Source organism: Pipistrellus hanaki (assembly GCF_964339955.1).
Source record: "Pipistrellus hanaki genome assembly, chromosome: 2".
Lineage (NCBI taxonomy): Eukaryota > Metazoa > Chordata > Mammalia > Chiroptera > Vespertilionidae > Pipistrellus > Pipistrellus hanaki.
In genome coordinates, this window is record NC_140504.1 from 43,231,541 (window position 1) to 43,248,395 (window position 16,855).

The 16,855-nt window shown below is 39.9% G+C and overlaps 1 protein-coding gene across 2 annotated transcripts in view; it reads left to right on the forward strand.

The window, feature by feature from the left end:
- The window catches only part of TPRG1 (tumor protein p63 regulated 1), a 124,742-nt gene that overhangs the window by 10,754 nt on the left and 97,133 nt on the right, over positions 1-16,855 (forward strand). Inside the window, exon 1 of one of the 2 annotated variants that reach the window (XM_084871834.1) lies at positions 13,108-13,193. The exons of the other annotated variant lie outside the window; for it this stretch is intronic. The gene's annotated coding sequence lies outside the window, so the exon portion shown is untranslated. Of the gene's footprint in view, positions 1-13,107; positions 13,194-16,855 lie in introns of those variants that run through there. 2 annotated transcript variants of the gene reach the window in all.

The window sequence follows — 16,855 nt, forward strand, 5'->3', positions numbered from 1 at the left end:
AGTATTTGAAAAACAGTAAGTTCTTAATAAGCATTGGGCACCATTGTCAGTATCAGTATCCTTTTCAATATGTTAATTGTAAAAAGGAGCTTTTGAAATAATATTTACAGCAGAACTCCATTTTTGAAGTATAAAAATTATATTATCCTATATAATAAAAGCCCAGCAACCAAAATGGTGGAATGACCAGAATGACCAGAGACCAGGACAATCAGGCAGGCAGATGAGTGGTTAGGGGCAATCAGACAGGCAAGCAGAGGCTGTTAGGGGTGATCAGGCAGGTAGGCGAGTGGCAGGGGTAATCAGGCAGGCAGGCGAGCACTTAAGTACCAGCATTGCTATTGGATCAGGCCTAAACTGGCAGTTGGACACCCCCCAAAAGGTCCTGAATTGGAGAGGTTGCAAGCTGAGCTGAGGGACTCCCATACCTCCTGCATGAATTTTGTGCACCGGGCCTTTAGTCAATAGATAAATGTAGAGGTCTGAAAGGATATATATAGTTTTTTTTTGTTTGTTTTTTTTTTTACTTTCTTTTCCTCATTTATTTTCCTTTTTCTGCTTTTAATGTGTTCTACAACATAGCTGGGAAAGTTAAATGTGTCCAAATAATCATTAACCTTAATCCCAATAAATGAACATCTGTCAATGAGCTTGGGGTTTTGTGTTTGTTTGTTTTAGATTTTACATATAAATTAGTTCTTTATCACTGTTTACTTCATTGTCAAGTCATGAAAACCTCACTGTAGCATTTTTTTTCTCAAGACCACACATCCATCCGAAACTGGTTTGGCTCAGTGGATACAGTGTCAGCCTGTGGACTGAAAGGTCCCAGGTTCCATTCTGGTCAAGAGCATGTACCTTGGTTGTGGGCACATCCCCAGTAGTGGGTGTGCAAGAGGCAGCTGATTGATGTTTCTCTCTCATCGATGTTTCTAACTCTCTATCCCTCTTTCTTCCTCTATGTAAAAAATCAATTTTATATATATATATATATATATATATATATATATATATATATATATATATATATCATACATCCAGTGGCTGGCAGTGCTAGGCTAATTACCTCCAGGAAAAGAGAGAGATAGAAATATCAAGGATGAGAAAGACTCATTGATTGGCTGCCTCCTGCACACCCCACACTATGAACTGAGCTGCAACCCAGGCATGTGCCCTGACTGGGAATCAAACTCAGGACCCTTCATTCCACAGGCCAACAAAATTATATTATCCTATATAATAAAATCCCAGCAACCTCACTGAGCCAAACCAGCTAGGGCACAATAAGTACCTTTAAGTTTAAATATCTCTAATTTAGGATTGATGCTTAAATTATTACCCCCTCTACTTGTTTCTAACCTTCGTGCAAGAAGGTCTATTTTTTATTCATCTTTGAGTTGTAGTTGCATAGTCAACTAACAAAATCATTCATTCTAGGCGAGATGAATTCTAAGAAGTTGCTTTCACTAGTGAAGGAATCTGGAAAGCTATAGCTGGGTTGTTTCAGAGGCTGGAGAAGAAACCTTGGTCCACAAATTTATGGTTGGTCTATGTGGAAGAGAGAATTTCACTTGGCATGGTCCAGGTCTAGCTGGATGGAACCTCATATTAGATAGGTCAGTACTCTCTGAAGTGCAGCTCCCATTGTTTGACGGGGACAGCTAATAACACAGGAGAAGTTCCTACCATTTAGTGTTTTCTTGCTTGTTAAATTAAAAACAAAAACAAGATAATGTCTTATTCTTACTGATTTTTTTTTTATCCCTGATGCTCTTAATGATGTAATTTTTAAAAAGGTTAAATTTTTTTAATTCTCACCTAAGGACATTTTAAAAAAATCAATTTTAGAGAGGAAGGGAGAGAGACATCCACGTGAGAGAGAAACATCAATTGGTTGCCTCCTGTACACACCCCAACCAGGGATCGAACCCCAACCTTTTTTTTTTCTTCATTTTAGAGAACATTTATTAAAGCTGGGGATAGTAAAACTCTCTTCTTTGATATAGAATGGGAGCTGCACACCAGGCTCATGTGGAGTCCTAGACTAGTAGAGCTGAAAGGAAATTTGAGGACCAAGTGGCCCAATACCCTTCTGGACCAGTGAAAAATAAAAACAATATCCTAAGAAAAAAATGACTTACATATGAACCCAGATTTCCTGACTCCTTCTACTTCAAGGCTTTCTCCACAATCGCTAGTTGTCATACACTGAGTGGCCAGATTATTTTGACCACCTGACATTTGTAGACAAATTAGCTGTACATTGCATAGTATGAAATACGATGGAAGCCGAAGACCTGTTTGAACATCTTTGCAGTCTGCAGTTACTAAAATAAAATGTCTCCAATTTGCGCAGGAACACAGGGATTGGGCAATCAAGCATTGGAAAAAAGTCATGTTTCCAGTTGCATCATACATATGGCAGAGTGAGAATTTCGTGAAAACAGCATGAAAGCATGCACCCCACATGCATAAGTACAGCCTTTCAAGCTGGTGGGGGCAGTGTTATGATTTGGGGCATGTTTTCCTGGCATTATTTGGGCCCTTTAATTCATGTGGAACAATGTCTGAATAGCACAATATACCTAAATATATTTGCTGATCAAGTTCATCCTATCATGTTGATGGCTTATCCCAATGGAGATGGCTTCTTCCAACAAGACAATGTGCCATGCCACTGTGCTCGTATTGTGCAGGAGTGGTTTTAAGAACATGAGGGAGACTTTACCTTGCTTAGGTGGTCCCCACAATCACCAGATCTCAGTCCAAATGAGCATTTGTGGGATGAAGTTAAAAGAGCCATCAGGCCGCTGGTTCCAAAACCATTAAATCTCACAGAACTGGACAGTGCTATTCATCAGGCATGGTGTCAGATTCCTTGCATCACCTTTCAACACCTCATGGAGTCAATGCCAAGAAGAATCACCACAGTATTGAAGGCAAAAGGTGACTCAATGAAGTACTGATTGGGGGAGTGGTCATAATAATCTGGCCACTCAGTGTATATTCTATTCCTAATTATGTAAATTCATCTTTAAAAGATTTAGTAGATTATTAGTCTTCTCTAGCCTTCCTTTTGCTACAACTTTTAAAATTATGTTTTGAAATTCTACTGTATTTTAGGTATTTTGCAAGGCCTTTATATTCATTGGATCCTCTTATTATTATAATACTGTCCTGAAGGTAAATATTGCATCCACTACAGATTGAAGGAAACTGAGGCTAAGCATTTTTAAATTTCTACCCAACCTCAGGCAGCTGGTGACTTGTGGAATCTGAATCAAAGCCCAGGTCTCTCTGACTCCAATGTTCCTCTACTGTGTCAGTCTTATTCCTGATATGGGAATTGGTTACATGAAATGTATCAATTTATGTCTTTACCATTCCTGTCCATCATCTTGTGGAAGGCTTGGCTTAATTCTTCAAACATGTGTGTCTCTTGAGTTGTAGTGAGTGATCATGATACATCACCCACAAAGTTGTGTTTAAATCAAAAGGACATAGTTCCAGCTCTAATGGGGGAAACTAAATTGCATGACTTAGCTAGTTCTACTATTTGGCTAAGGTCCCAAATAAGATTGAAATTTCACAACTGAAAACAAACAAAAATGAAAGTTTTGCAAAAAATATTTTAAAAATATGCATGAAATGAAAATACATTTCAGGCTGAAGCACTGAAGTCAGAAAAATTATTCAAGAGTTTACAGGCATGGAGGATATTTAGGACCATGTTTTAGGATATGAATTCGCTTGGCCAGGCCTTTTCTCTTTATTACTTCTCAAAAAGAGATGGGCTATATATTATGACTTTGAATTTAGCATAATATAAGAGGGAAGAAGGAAAGTATTTTACACTATTTAGACCAATGTTTTTTAATCTGGCCTATGCCAAGGTCAGGCTAGTATGGAGTGGCTCCTGTTGACAGTTCCCCGCTCATTACCCTTCCCCCTTTAAAACAGGGGCATTGCTACCTCTTCCTTCTCCAATTTCACATCACTTGATGTGCACTTTTGTGGAGGAAAGTAGAAATTCTGTCAAATGACTCTGTTCAGTCCATCTGTAACTAAGGGCTTTGTCTTCAGAAGATTTAAACATTGGAAGTACATTGGACACATCTCTCTAAGACAAGTATTTCATCCACCTTTATTTCTTATGTAATTTACATAACAAGTTTGTAACGTCTTGGCCAATATAGCAGTTTCATCACTTCTTGTGATAAAACTTGCTCAAGAGACTATCTTTCTCCATCTCACAAAGCTTCATTTGATTTTATTTCCTGCATGCAGTCTTTGCACATCAGTGGAGAGATAAAAGTCATTGCCCAATAGCCCAACTATTTGTATGTAGGAATAGTCTCCATTTGGTATACATTTTTGTTTTCTTCTGACTCTAATTATTGGAGAATTTCTGAAGGCCAAATTTGGGTATATATTCTGTGTGAAACAGAATCTTTTCTTTCCCCCTTTGATAATGGGAGCTGGAAAATGAGGAATCATTGATAAAAATGTAAGTGCTAAAATAAAAATCTTTATGTTTTCAATGGTTTGAATAGAACTAATACCTTATTTCCTCATTTTATCATCTTTATAATGTTTTTAATGTAGAAAATTAGAAAATAAAATTAGGCATAAAAACATGATAATCCTCCCTAACTGGTTTGGCTCAGTGGATAGTGTCGCCCTGAGGACTGAAGGGTCCCACTTTCAATTCTGGTCAAGGGCACATGCCTAGGTTGTGGGCTTGATCTCTAGTAGTGGGGGGGGTGCAAGAGGCAGACAATGATGCACTCTCATCATTGATGTTTCTTTCTCTCTCTCCCTGTTCCTTCCACTCTGAAATTCATAAAAACATATATATTAAAAACAAACAAAAACACAATAATCCCATTTTATTCCCTCTACCACCCATAAAAGGCAATGCTAACATTTTGGTGGCCATCATAAATGTTCGGTACACACACACACACATACACTCTAGAGGTCCAGTGCATGGGGGCAGGAGTGTGTCCCTCAGCCCAGTCTGCACCCTATCCAATCTGGGACCACTTGAGGGATGCCCCACTATCTGTTTAGGCCTGATACTGGTGGGATCAGGCCTAAACGGGTAGTCGGACATCCCTCTCACAATCCAGGACTGCTGGCTCCCAACCACTTGCCTGCTTGCCTGATTGCCACTAACCACTTTTACTTGCCAGCCTGATCATCCCCTAACCATTCCCCTGCCAGTCTGATTGATGTCTAACTTCTCCTCTGCTGACCCAATTGCCCCTAACTGCCATCCCCTGCCAGCCTGGTCACCCCCTAACTGCCTTCCCATGTAAGCTTGGTTATCCCTAACTGTCCTCCTCTACAGGCCTGGTTGCCCCCAACTGCCCTCCTCTGCTGGCCCGATCATCCCTAACTGCCCTCCCTTGTCAGCCTGATCACCCCTTAACCACTCCCCTGCCAGCCTAATTGATGCCTAACTGCTCCCCTGTTGGCCTGATTGTCCCTAACTGCCTTCCCCTGCAGGCCTGGTCACCCCCAACTGCTCTCCCCTGCTGGCCTGATTGCCCACAACTGCCCTTCCTTGCTGGCCATCTTGTGGTGGCCATCTTTGATCACATGAGGGTGGCCATTATGTGTGATGGTCAATTTGCATATCCCTCTTTCATTAGATAGGATATCTATATTTTATTTGTAGGAAAACTAAGGTCATGCTATGTCCTATTTTGTATGTATATACACACATACCATGGTTGTAATTCTATTATATTTGTACAATATTAATTGCAATGTCTACATAATATTCTATCAAAACTATACTTAGGTAGTTTAGTTAAAAAATAGTTTTGCACCCTAACCGGTTTGGCTCAGTGTTAATAAAAAACAAAACACAAAAAACAGTTTTGCTATTTTTAAAGGGGAATTGGCATAAGAGATGCACTTGGATTTTCTATTAGAAGATGAGTTAAAATAATAACTAGCAATATCACTTATTTTAAATGATCTCTATTTCCTCTTTTTAAAATATATTTTATTGATTTTTTAATGTTAATTTTTAAAAAATATATTTTATTGATTTTTTACAGAGAGGAAGAGAGAGGGATAGAGAGTTAGAAACATCGATGAGAGAGAATCATTAATCAGCTGCCTCTTGCACACCCCCTACTGGGGACATGCCCTTGACTGAATTCAAAACCGGGACCTTTCAGTTCATAGGCCTACGCTCTATCCATTGAGCCAAACCCGTTTCGGCTCTCTTTATTTCTTATGTTAAAAGATACTAATGCATTTCTAATGACATACAGGTTAATACCACTTTCTTTATCATTACATCTAAATCTATAGATAGGTAACATTACTAGTGAGCTAAAGTAGCAATCTTAGAGATGCCTATACTGGATGTTATGTTGAACTAGCATAAGTAAGATCCCTTCTAAATTGAAGATTCTGTGTTCGGTCACTCCCAACATATCTTCCAAAGGCAGTCACTGGTCTTTGGTAGAAGAATTACAGATGCTCCATAATCAAACAGCACTGGCATTTGGAGCCTGACATTGCCTATTTAAGTGGGATAATATTAACTAGAAATAATATTGGGTAGTATAAATTGGTGCCAGCACATTAAGAAGAATAGTTAACAAGAAATACATTTTGGGGACATATTAAAGATTTCAGTGATTTCTTTAAATACCACAAAGTGTCACAGCTGAAGTTCTTAGATACAGAGATACTGCCAAACAGTATTACTTTGGGCTAACCTACTTTTGGTGACACATCTCAAAAGAGAAGCTCTAAGGAGTGGTCAGATTTACCCATTCACTTGAATTTCCCCATTCATAGGACATATTATATAAGCCACAGATGTTCTTTCACTGTCTTTATATCTGAAAGGATACTTGAGAGGCAGGGATGACACAGGAAGTGTGTTTACAGGTGACTAGGCAAGCATCAAATTCTGGCCTTGTGGGCTTCAGTTTCCTCTCTCTGGACCCCTGAGCTAGGGAACAATTGCCTCCAGGAAGATTTGGCACACCCCTGGCCCAGACACATTACCTCTCCTTACTGCCACTCCCACATCTTCCCAGTGACTTCATCGAGGTAAAAATCATCCTTTCTAAAAGCTTTGGACAGTGGCACTTTCACTTTGGTAGACTGCAAGAACCTCTGCTCCAATATTATTTTATTGCCTGCTCCTTCTTCTATCATAATATACTAATAGTTCTTCTAAAGATGCAAGATGAATTCATTCCATCATTTACAAAGTACTTTCACAACTTTTTCATTTGATCTTCACAAAATGTATAATAGAATAAGCAGAGCAGGCATCATCAACATGTACATTTTCACAGATAAAAAAGTTGAGGGGTATTATTACACATATGTATGTACACTTAATATATGAAAATGAAATTACTGACTATACTTAAGGATGCCTGTTTTGATTGATCTCTCTCTGTTCTATACCCATACTTCCTCTGAATTCCTTTCTGAGTAAAATCGTACATTTATTGATCAAGACCAACATTATACCTCCCCCAGGAAGCCAGCCTTGAGATACACATTCATAGAACAAGAAAATATTAATGTCATAGGCAGCATTTTTATTTCCTCAGTGTATTTACTATTTATTTTTGTACTTTTATTCAATGCTTTAACAGTAGCTGTAGTGAGTCGCACATAAATACATATACATTTATTCTTATTTTTATACTAGAGGACCAGTGCATGAAATTTGTGCACCTGGGGAGAGTCCCTCAGCCTGGTCTATGCCCACTCCAAGTTCGGGAGCCCTCCAGGGATGTCTGACTGATGGCTGAGGCCCGCTCCCTTAGGAAGGACTGGGCCTAAGCCATCAGTCAAACATCCTTAGTGCTGTCTTGGAGGCGGAAGAACCATGGCATGTCTGGTTCATCTCTCTCAGTCCTGATTAGCTGAACCCCAGCAGCAAACTAACCTACTGGTCAGAGCATTTGCCCCCGGGTGATCAGTGCATGTCATAGGGAGTGGTTAAAAGGTCTTAGCATATTGCGCTTTAATGGTTGAATGGCCAACCAGTGGACTGGACACTTAGCATATTAGGCATTTATTATGTAGGATTCCAGACTAATTTATGTACCTATGTGCATATATAATTATATTTTCTTAGACACATATATTTTTTATTTTGTTCTCTTACTGAAATACGAAAAATGAAAGGGCCTTTTGTTACAGATGTTACTGTATCTTTTTTTTTTTTTTAATGTGTTCAGCTTATTCACATTCTTTCTTTTTTTATATATATATTTTATTGATTTTTTACAGAGAGGAAGGGAGAGAGATAGAGAGCTAGAAACGTCGATGAGAGAGAAACATCGACCAGCTGCCTCTTGCACACCCCCTACCGGGGATGTGCCCGCAACCAATGTACAAGCCCTTGACCGGAATCGAACCTGGGACCTTTCAGTCCGCAGACCGACGCTCTACCACTGAGCCAAACCGGCTTCGGCAAGATGTTACTGTATCTTATCTATGTCTCTGATCTAAAACCTTCACTAATATAAACATATTCTTTGGAAATCTGAACTCTCCATTTTTCTTATATCATCTCAGATGAATTTGACTATCATTCTTAAAACAAAACTGCTTTTATTTATTCATACTTCTACTCTGGTCTCCATTATTTCATGTGAAATATCCTTTGCCTTTTCCCTTTCTGAGTGGAGCTCTCAAATCCTCTTAGAATCTTGTAGAACATGCTAAATTCCAGATGTTAACATTCTAACCTATGTGGAGTGAAAATGGATAAAAGTTGTGTTAGAATGATATTAGTCCAACACTGTCTCATATTTAATTGTTTTGTCCAATTCAGTATCTTATTTATCATTCATTATTTTAGGAGTTCAATGTATAATTTATTGTTAAAACACAAATTGCCTTTTAGTTATGGTGACCTGATGAGAAGTTGGCCTGCTTTTAAGATTCTTGTTTCCCCTTTCTGATGTTGTTTCATCCTTTATAAGTGTCTACTACTAAATACTTTCCTTTGTTTTCAGGATAAGCCTCTCCACTCTCCCCTTGATTCCTACACCTAGTATCAGAAAAGGGTCTCATATAACACTTACTCCTCAGGGAAGTGTTAGGCAGAAGTGAGTTTTTCCTTCTTCTGCCTTTCTCCAGTGGTGCAGGCACCTTCTGTGATATTGGCTGTGACTGAGCTCATTGTGCTGCACAAAGGTTTCAATAGCAATGGGCTTCTGAGAGGACAAACGAGGGCACGGTTCCTTCCCTCACAAAGCTCACAATCTACTCAAGGAGATTAATCCCAGGCAATGAGTAAAGAGCTGGTTGAATAAAGATTATGGTGCTTGAGAACACAGAAAAAATGCATTTTTAAGTTGCCATTCATATTAAGTTTGTGGAAACCTGTGAGCCTGATTTATAAGAAAGTGTTTCAAATTTCTTGTCAGGTCTGATTCAATCACACCCTAGGAGAGAGATTCACTCAGCTATATCTCCTTTGTACTTCTATCATGAGTACTCCATGGAGTGGGTATATTTTTTACCAATCCATTTGTCTATCTAATATATATAATTAATGCTTTCTATGTGCTATCCTTGGTACTGAGGATACCACAGTAAACATTACTCAATCCCTATCACTAGATCTTATGTACTAGTGGGGAGAATGTGAAAGGTAAGACAAGCTAATAAGTAGCTACAATATAATATGATAAATACTGTCATAAGAATAAGCAAAGTCTACAAGGACAAAAAGTAGGAGCCATTTAATTCATGAGATAAAGTTTGTCAGGGAAGCCTGCAGCTTTTTTCTAATTTGTGAACAGTGCGAGTTACTAGGTAAAGGAAATGAGAAGGGGCTTGGTGAATTTTGGGGATTACAGGCAGAGTAGTATTTCTGAAGCATAGATGAGAGAAAAAGAGAGAGGGAAGAGAAGGTGAGACATGAACATTTATAGGTCAGTAGGAGTTCAAACCATGAAGGTCTTGCCTGGCATACTCAGGAGTTCATATTTTATTTAGAGTGCAATGAGGATTTATTCAAGTTTAAGTGATCAGTGACACAATTCAATTTGTACTTTAGTAAGATTAGTGTTTCTGCATGTGCTGAATATATTGGAGAGAGACCAGTTAGAAGGTCTTTATAATAATCCTCAAGACATCTGTTAAGGCTGTGGCAATAAGAGTGGAGCAAAGTAGAGACTCCAGTAGATATTAAGGACTTAAAAGCTATAAGATGAAGTGCCTGATTTGATAGTATTGGGCAAGAAGAGGAAATCAGGCTTGGGAACCAAATAGCTGTGATCTCATTTACTGAGATTGGAATAAACAAGAGGAGCAAGTTTGTGGGGGGAGGGGATAGTAAGAAGATGGTAATTTCATCATTGGATATGATGAGCTGGAAATAAATTATGTTAAACTAAGATGGCATGTTTAGCTAGCAGACAGTTGAGTAGGTGAATCTGTGGCTTGGGAGAGGGATCTGGCTGGGGATACAACATGGGAGTCATAGATTTATTGGCCATTGCTTAACAATGAAAGCATCCAGAGTGCTCTGATAAATATCAGTATATGAGCATAACCAATGATCACAGTGGAAAGGTGGGGAGGGCCTTTGCTGGGTGGTGGGGGCAGCTGGGGAGAGGTCAATGGAGGATAAAGTAGATTTATGTAATACTTTAAACAATAAAGAATTTAAATTAAAACACACACACACACACACACACACACACACACATCAGTATATGAGATATTGAGAGTCTCTGTGAGGAAACTATAAGCCATGACCATGGAAGTGGAAACAGAATCTGTAACTCCAAGGAAAATAAGGAAATGAGAATTTCAAGAAGGATAATCAACAGTGCCAAAAAGATCAAAGAAGATGAAAAGTGAAAAGTGTTCATTAGATTCAGTCATGAGAGATTTTTTGATATTTCAAAGATATGTTGATACTAAAAATAATATTTCTTTGGATTTAAGTGTGAGAGTTAAAATTAAATTGAGACAGCAAAGGTGGACCCTTTTTTGAGAAGCTTGGTCATGAAAAGCAAGATATCCAATCATCCACTCCCTGTGCTTTCTAGAATCAAATGGAATAAATGTACCATTTTTCTTATGGAAACTTTAAATATCTTAAAAGAGTGATCAGTGTTCTCCACATTTCCTCTCTTCAACTGAATTTCTCCAGTTTTCTGTACTGTTCCTCTTGTGACACATTTGGCAGTCACTCACCATCCAAGTGATGACCTTTTTAGAAGAACACCGTCATTTCACAGGCCCCAAGTAAAAAAGACCAGTCAGATAATGAAAAGAAAAGAGGGAGCGGGGGGAGGACTTGAAAAGCATCTGTTGGTACCATAATACAGAGGGAAGGTATATTGTTTGTGTGGGCTTCAGAGCTGTGTCTTTGGGACAGCTTCTGAGAGCCTGGCCTTATGGAGACAGGAGAGAGCTAACCTCAGACTCCAATAAAAAAGAGTCTCCATGAAGAGCTGGTTTCTCTTGGTTCATAGGCCAGCTAAGCCTTCCTAGAACTTTGGGGCAATAAGAAACAGAAGAAAGAGAAGCCTAAAACATGGCACTTTCTTTGACTTGCTTTGTGACTTGGTAAGTCTAAGTCATTTCCCTGCTCCCATCTGAACATCTGGTTTCTTATTTGTAAAGTGAGGGTGTTGAGTTAGATGATATCCAAAATGCCTGGCAGAACTCACAGATCCTATCATGTGAACCAACTGAACATTCACTTTGAGAACAATAATCCTGTCAGGGTGCCAGTAACATGATATTTCTGGACCTATGTGATCTGATCATTACATGGGCATGCTTATTTTATACTTCATTGGTCTACACATTTATAACTTTTGAGTGCATGTCATATTTTAATAAAAAAATGTCTATAATAAAAATTCCATTAAAATAATAAAGAATATAGTTTTATCTTAATTTTTTGAGGGGGGATGGGGAATGCTGTTGTCAGCATTTGGAAGCCTTCCCCTGAATGTCATAAAACCTGTATGTGAGAGTCACAGTTGGTGCAGCAGGAAACCCAGGCTTTGGTGTGACTTCCTTAAACAAAGCTCCCAGCAGGAACTTCTGGTTGTGGAGCATATGAAAGTGTTCCAGCCCAGCACCAGGAGTAATGCTCGGTAGGTAGGCAGTAATCCCTGCTGGACAGAATCCACACACTTCTCTGTCCCAATACCCAGCAAAGGGGCTTATTCTGATGCCTCAGCATTGTCACCATCTGATTTAGCAGATTCAAACTCAAGGATCCGTTTATCTCAGAAAGAGAAAAAAGGTGAGAGCTGCAGTAAGGATTGTTGCCCTGACTTAATTGTTTGATTTCTCTGTTCCTTTCTTTTTCACTTGTTCATGGAAAAAATATTTGAGGGTTTATAGCACCTCCCCCCCTCCCCCGCCCCACACTCCAAAGTACTTCTTCAGGACTAACCTCTTTATCCTGGGCAGTTCCTTGCATGTTTCCCCTTCCTTCCTTCCTTCCTTCCTTCCTTCCTTCCTTCCTTCCTTCCTTCCTTCCTTCCTTCTTCCTTCCTTCCTTCCTTCCTTCCTTCCTTCCTTCCTTCCTTCTTTCCTTCCTTCCTTTCGTCTATATTTCCTTCCTTCCCTCCTTCCCTTCATTCTATCTTTTGGAAGGTAGTGGAGAGGCTGGTGGTTTAACCTCATTATTGTCTTACTTCAAATGCCACCACTTTTCTCTCTCCTCCCTGCCAATTTGCTACTGCCTGAGATAAGTCACTGCATGGATGCAGCTGTACAGGTTAGCTTCTTTCTACTTTTAAATACATCTTCAGCCAGAGCTCCCCTGACTCACACATCCTGGTACAAGTTCACATTAATAGCTACCTCCAAGATTTATCTTTGAGGAGGAACTCCATTAATTTGGGAAGTTTAAGGAGAGAACAGTGAGACCTGGATATATGAGTAAAATTATATATTATTTAAAATAATAACCACAGACACTAGCAAAAAATAAATTATTACCCTGGAAAAAAGAAGCAGATGGATGGTGCCAAGCTGGACTACACACAGTGTGACTCACCTCTCCATGACATTTCTAAATCATTAATGAAGTTGTTGATCTCAGGACATTTTTGAGGCAAGTGGAACTTGTACAGTGTGAGCCCATACTCTGCATCTGGAGAGAACTGTCCCAGCAGGGAACGAGGTGTGACTGAAGGAATACAGAGGAGGTGAGAATAAGATATCAGACTTTCACCGTGTTAGATAGTGATAGTTTTGAGCAAGTGTTACCAAGTCTTCAAGGGATGGGGGCTGGAGTTGGGCAGGGGGCATCTCAGTTATGCACAGCATATTATCTGCTATTTTTTTAACACACCCTCCTCTTCACATTTCACACCTTTGCCTGGAATGTTCTTGTCCATCCTCTAATATGCAGTCAGATATGAGGTGCCTTTATTCACACCTCTACCTCTCCACACTCTCCATGCCCTCTCTCCAGCCTGCTATTCCCATCTCCTTTTTCCACTGTGTTTTGTGCATGTTCTCCTGCTATGTATCCATCACATAATCCTGTAATTATCTGCTCATGTTTCCATCACCTCCACTAGACTTTGCACTTGGATAGATGAAAGATTGTGGCATGTGTTTCTATGTGTGTCTGTGTGAGGGTATGTGTGGGTGTGTACAGAAGATGTTTCCCTTCATCCCTCACACAGAGCTTCATTACTCAGTCCAAAAACATTTACTGAGCACTCATGTCTGAGGGATGAGGTAATGTGCAAATAATAGGGGGTCAGCCATAAGCCTTGGCTTTCAGATCTCAGACTTAACAGAGACAGCAGGACATCCATTCCTCTGTTTGAGAACTTGTACTGAGTGCCTACTCTGTACCAGGCCCATGCCAAGTACTGGCTAAAGATAAATACAGCACAGTTTCTGCTCTGGAGTTGCTCACAGCCTGGGAGTAAAGATAGGGAAGTAAACACAGAGCAGTGTGACAAAGCTACAGGAGTCATGGACTCAAGTGCTACCATAATCCCTACAGGGTGAGCAGTGAAAGTGTTCATGGAAATGTGTAAGAGAATTAATCTCCAGGAGTCACAATATTTCTGTAGTCTCACAAGTTTCTCTAGTTAATATTCTTATTTTTATTAACTAGAAGCCGGGTGCACAAAACATGTGCACTTGGGGGGATTCCCTCAGCCTGGCCTGTACCCTCTTGCAGTCCGGAAGCCCTTGAGAAATGCCCAGGGAGAAATGGGCCTAGGGTATCAGTCAGACATCCTTAGCGCTGAAGCGGAGGCAGGAGAGGCTCCCACCACTGCTGCTGGGCTCACCAGTTGTGAGCCTAGTTCAGGGCTTCTGTCTGAGTGGTGCTCCCCCTATGGGAGCACACTGACCACCAGGGGGAAGCTTCTGCATTCTGCTGTTGAGTTAATTTGCATATTAGCCTTTTATTATGTAGGATTATTTTTCATTTACATTTTTATGAAACTAACAAATTAACATCTTGTGTGAGAAGCTCAGCTAACCTCTAATTTTTTCCCCTTCTTCAAGAATAGTTACTGAGGCTCCAGCATGTCTTTGGCCCTGGCCTCACCTGGGTGAGGTGCTCACTGCGCTGCTATTGATTTCCCTAGCAGTTCTCATCAAGATGGATAAGCATTTATGTTAGCAAAATTCAGAAGCCAAATGCCCCAGAATCTTAGTAATAGGTGCCCAAATTTGTGACTACCATTATGTCTCCTCCTCTGACCCCACAGAATTTTAATCACAAGGGAGCTACTTTTTGTTAATTGGAGCCGCTTAATGAAGATGAGAATGAGGGAAACCATATATGAGCAACCTCTATAGGCTTAGATCTAGAATATTCTGGGCATTGAAGAAAAAATAAACATCTTTGGAATGTTCTGGCTGGTAAGGGTGCCTTCTCCTACACCTTTTGGTAAGGCTATGGGGCGTGGAGGAGATAGCCAATCAATGTTGTGCCCTCACATGGATATTTCTATTTCTCTCACCCTCTCCCTTCCTCTCTCTCTGAAAATCAATAAAACTATTTCTTTTTAAAGCTTATGGAGTGAGGATTGAATTAGAAGAAAATTTAGGAATAATTTAGTCCAACAGTTTTCAAACATTAATACATTTCACCTTCATCCCCATGAAAGCTTCAGAAAATGTCCAGAAACAGATAAATAGATTTATATTGATTAAAAAGGGTTAGTCATTCCTAGGAGTATAATTTTGTAACCATAAAGTCTGGCTTCTCATTTTATAGATGAGGAACCTGAGGTGCAGAGAGGGGAAGCCATTGCCCAGGGTGATCCAGTGAGTGAGGAGAGAGTGGGGACCCACATTTATTTATCCTGACCCTGTATTCTCCCCCACTCCATGCTGAGTGAAAGCACTTATAGCAGACCAGAGGGTCCTGAATGGCAGGGGAGAAGCTGGAAGCAAAGAGACTATCCATCAATTCCACTTTCCCCTGGACACAGAGCATCCCTGCTGGCTTGTTATCACTAATGTACAAAATGTGAAATGGTGATGAATTGTTTGCCAATTTTCTTATCTGAGCTGGCACAGAGGAGGGCTTGTTGGAGAGTTTCAAGGCGTTAGAGTATTGTTGTTTATCCACTGCACATCCCCTAACTGTTCGCACAGAGACTCAGGAAAGGCTGCACACATAAATTCACATAAATTACCTTTACAAAATGTCAAAATTAAATGTGGATTTTTATTTTGGGGATATGCCTGGAGAATGTTAACCCCTTCAGGTGGGTGGAGATGTCACCATCAGAAAAACACAGTTGCCAGCTTTGAATATAACACAAACCACAGGAATTAACTCCCACACTCCCTCCCCCCACCCAGCACTGCCCCACCTGCAAGAAGGTAGCAGTTCTTGTTAACAAACCATAGATTTTCCTAAGCTCCTGGTCTGCCTATGAGTGTTTCTCTGGAGACAATATTTTTAATCCTCCAGTGACCATAACTTCCTTCTCATTGTCTTTAACTAGATTTTAAGTGGCTAAACTGAGAGTTCAAGGGAGACACATAACCCATCTGGGCCTCAGTTTCCTCATTTATACAATGTGGAAGTTAGAATATATGAGTGCTTTCTAACTAGAAATTTTGTCTTCCTAAGGAGCCAGAAATGTAGTAATGAGGACCCTTTAGGAGTTTTAATACTCTAAAAACTGTGCAAGTCCCAGACCCCACAACAGGATTGCAGAGGATTAAAACAATTTCATGGAGACATCAGGAGACAAACTTGGCAAGTGAAGAAAGCAAAGGAGAGCCTAGCTGTGCAAGGTTGCCAAGGGGCAGACAGAGCAAGAATCCAAGAAGGACTTCTTAAAGCTAGCTGGGAAAGGAGGAAGCAGTGCTGAAGAAATGAAGAATGGCATGGCCCTTGAGAAAAGGTTCATCATGAAATAGCCCTGAGTTTCACCAGTGTCTCTGCTTAATGTCAATCCTGTTTTCTTGTTCAAAACTATGAAACTTTTTATGTCCAAACTGTTCTTTACTTTTTACTCCTAGGAGAGGGAGAAAAACATCCCCTGCCTCCCCCTTTCTTTGCCCCTGGCTGAAATTGTGGCCACTTAGTGAAGCCAGCTACTCCTTTTAAGCTCATTAGATCTCAAGGTTGTTATTTATCCACATGGGGGTCAATTACGCTGGATCTCTCTTTGATTTTTAAGAAAGCAAAGTTTCTATTGAGAAATCAGCTGACAGTCTCATGGAAGCTACCTTGTAGGTAACAGTTTTTCACTTGTAACTTTTAAGATTCTCTCTTTGTCTTTAACCTTTGCCATTTTAATTATGGTGTGTATTAGTGGGGCCTCTTTAGGTTCATCTTGTTTGGGACTCTACATTTCCTAGACTTATGTGTCTT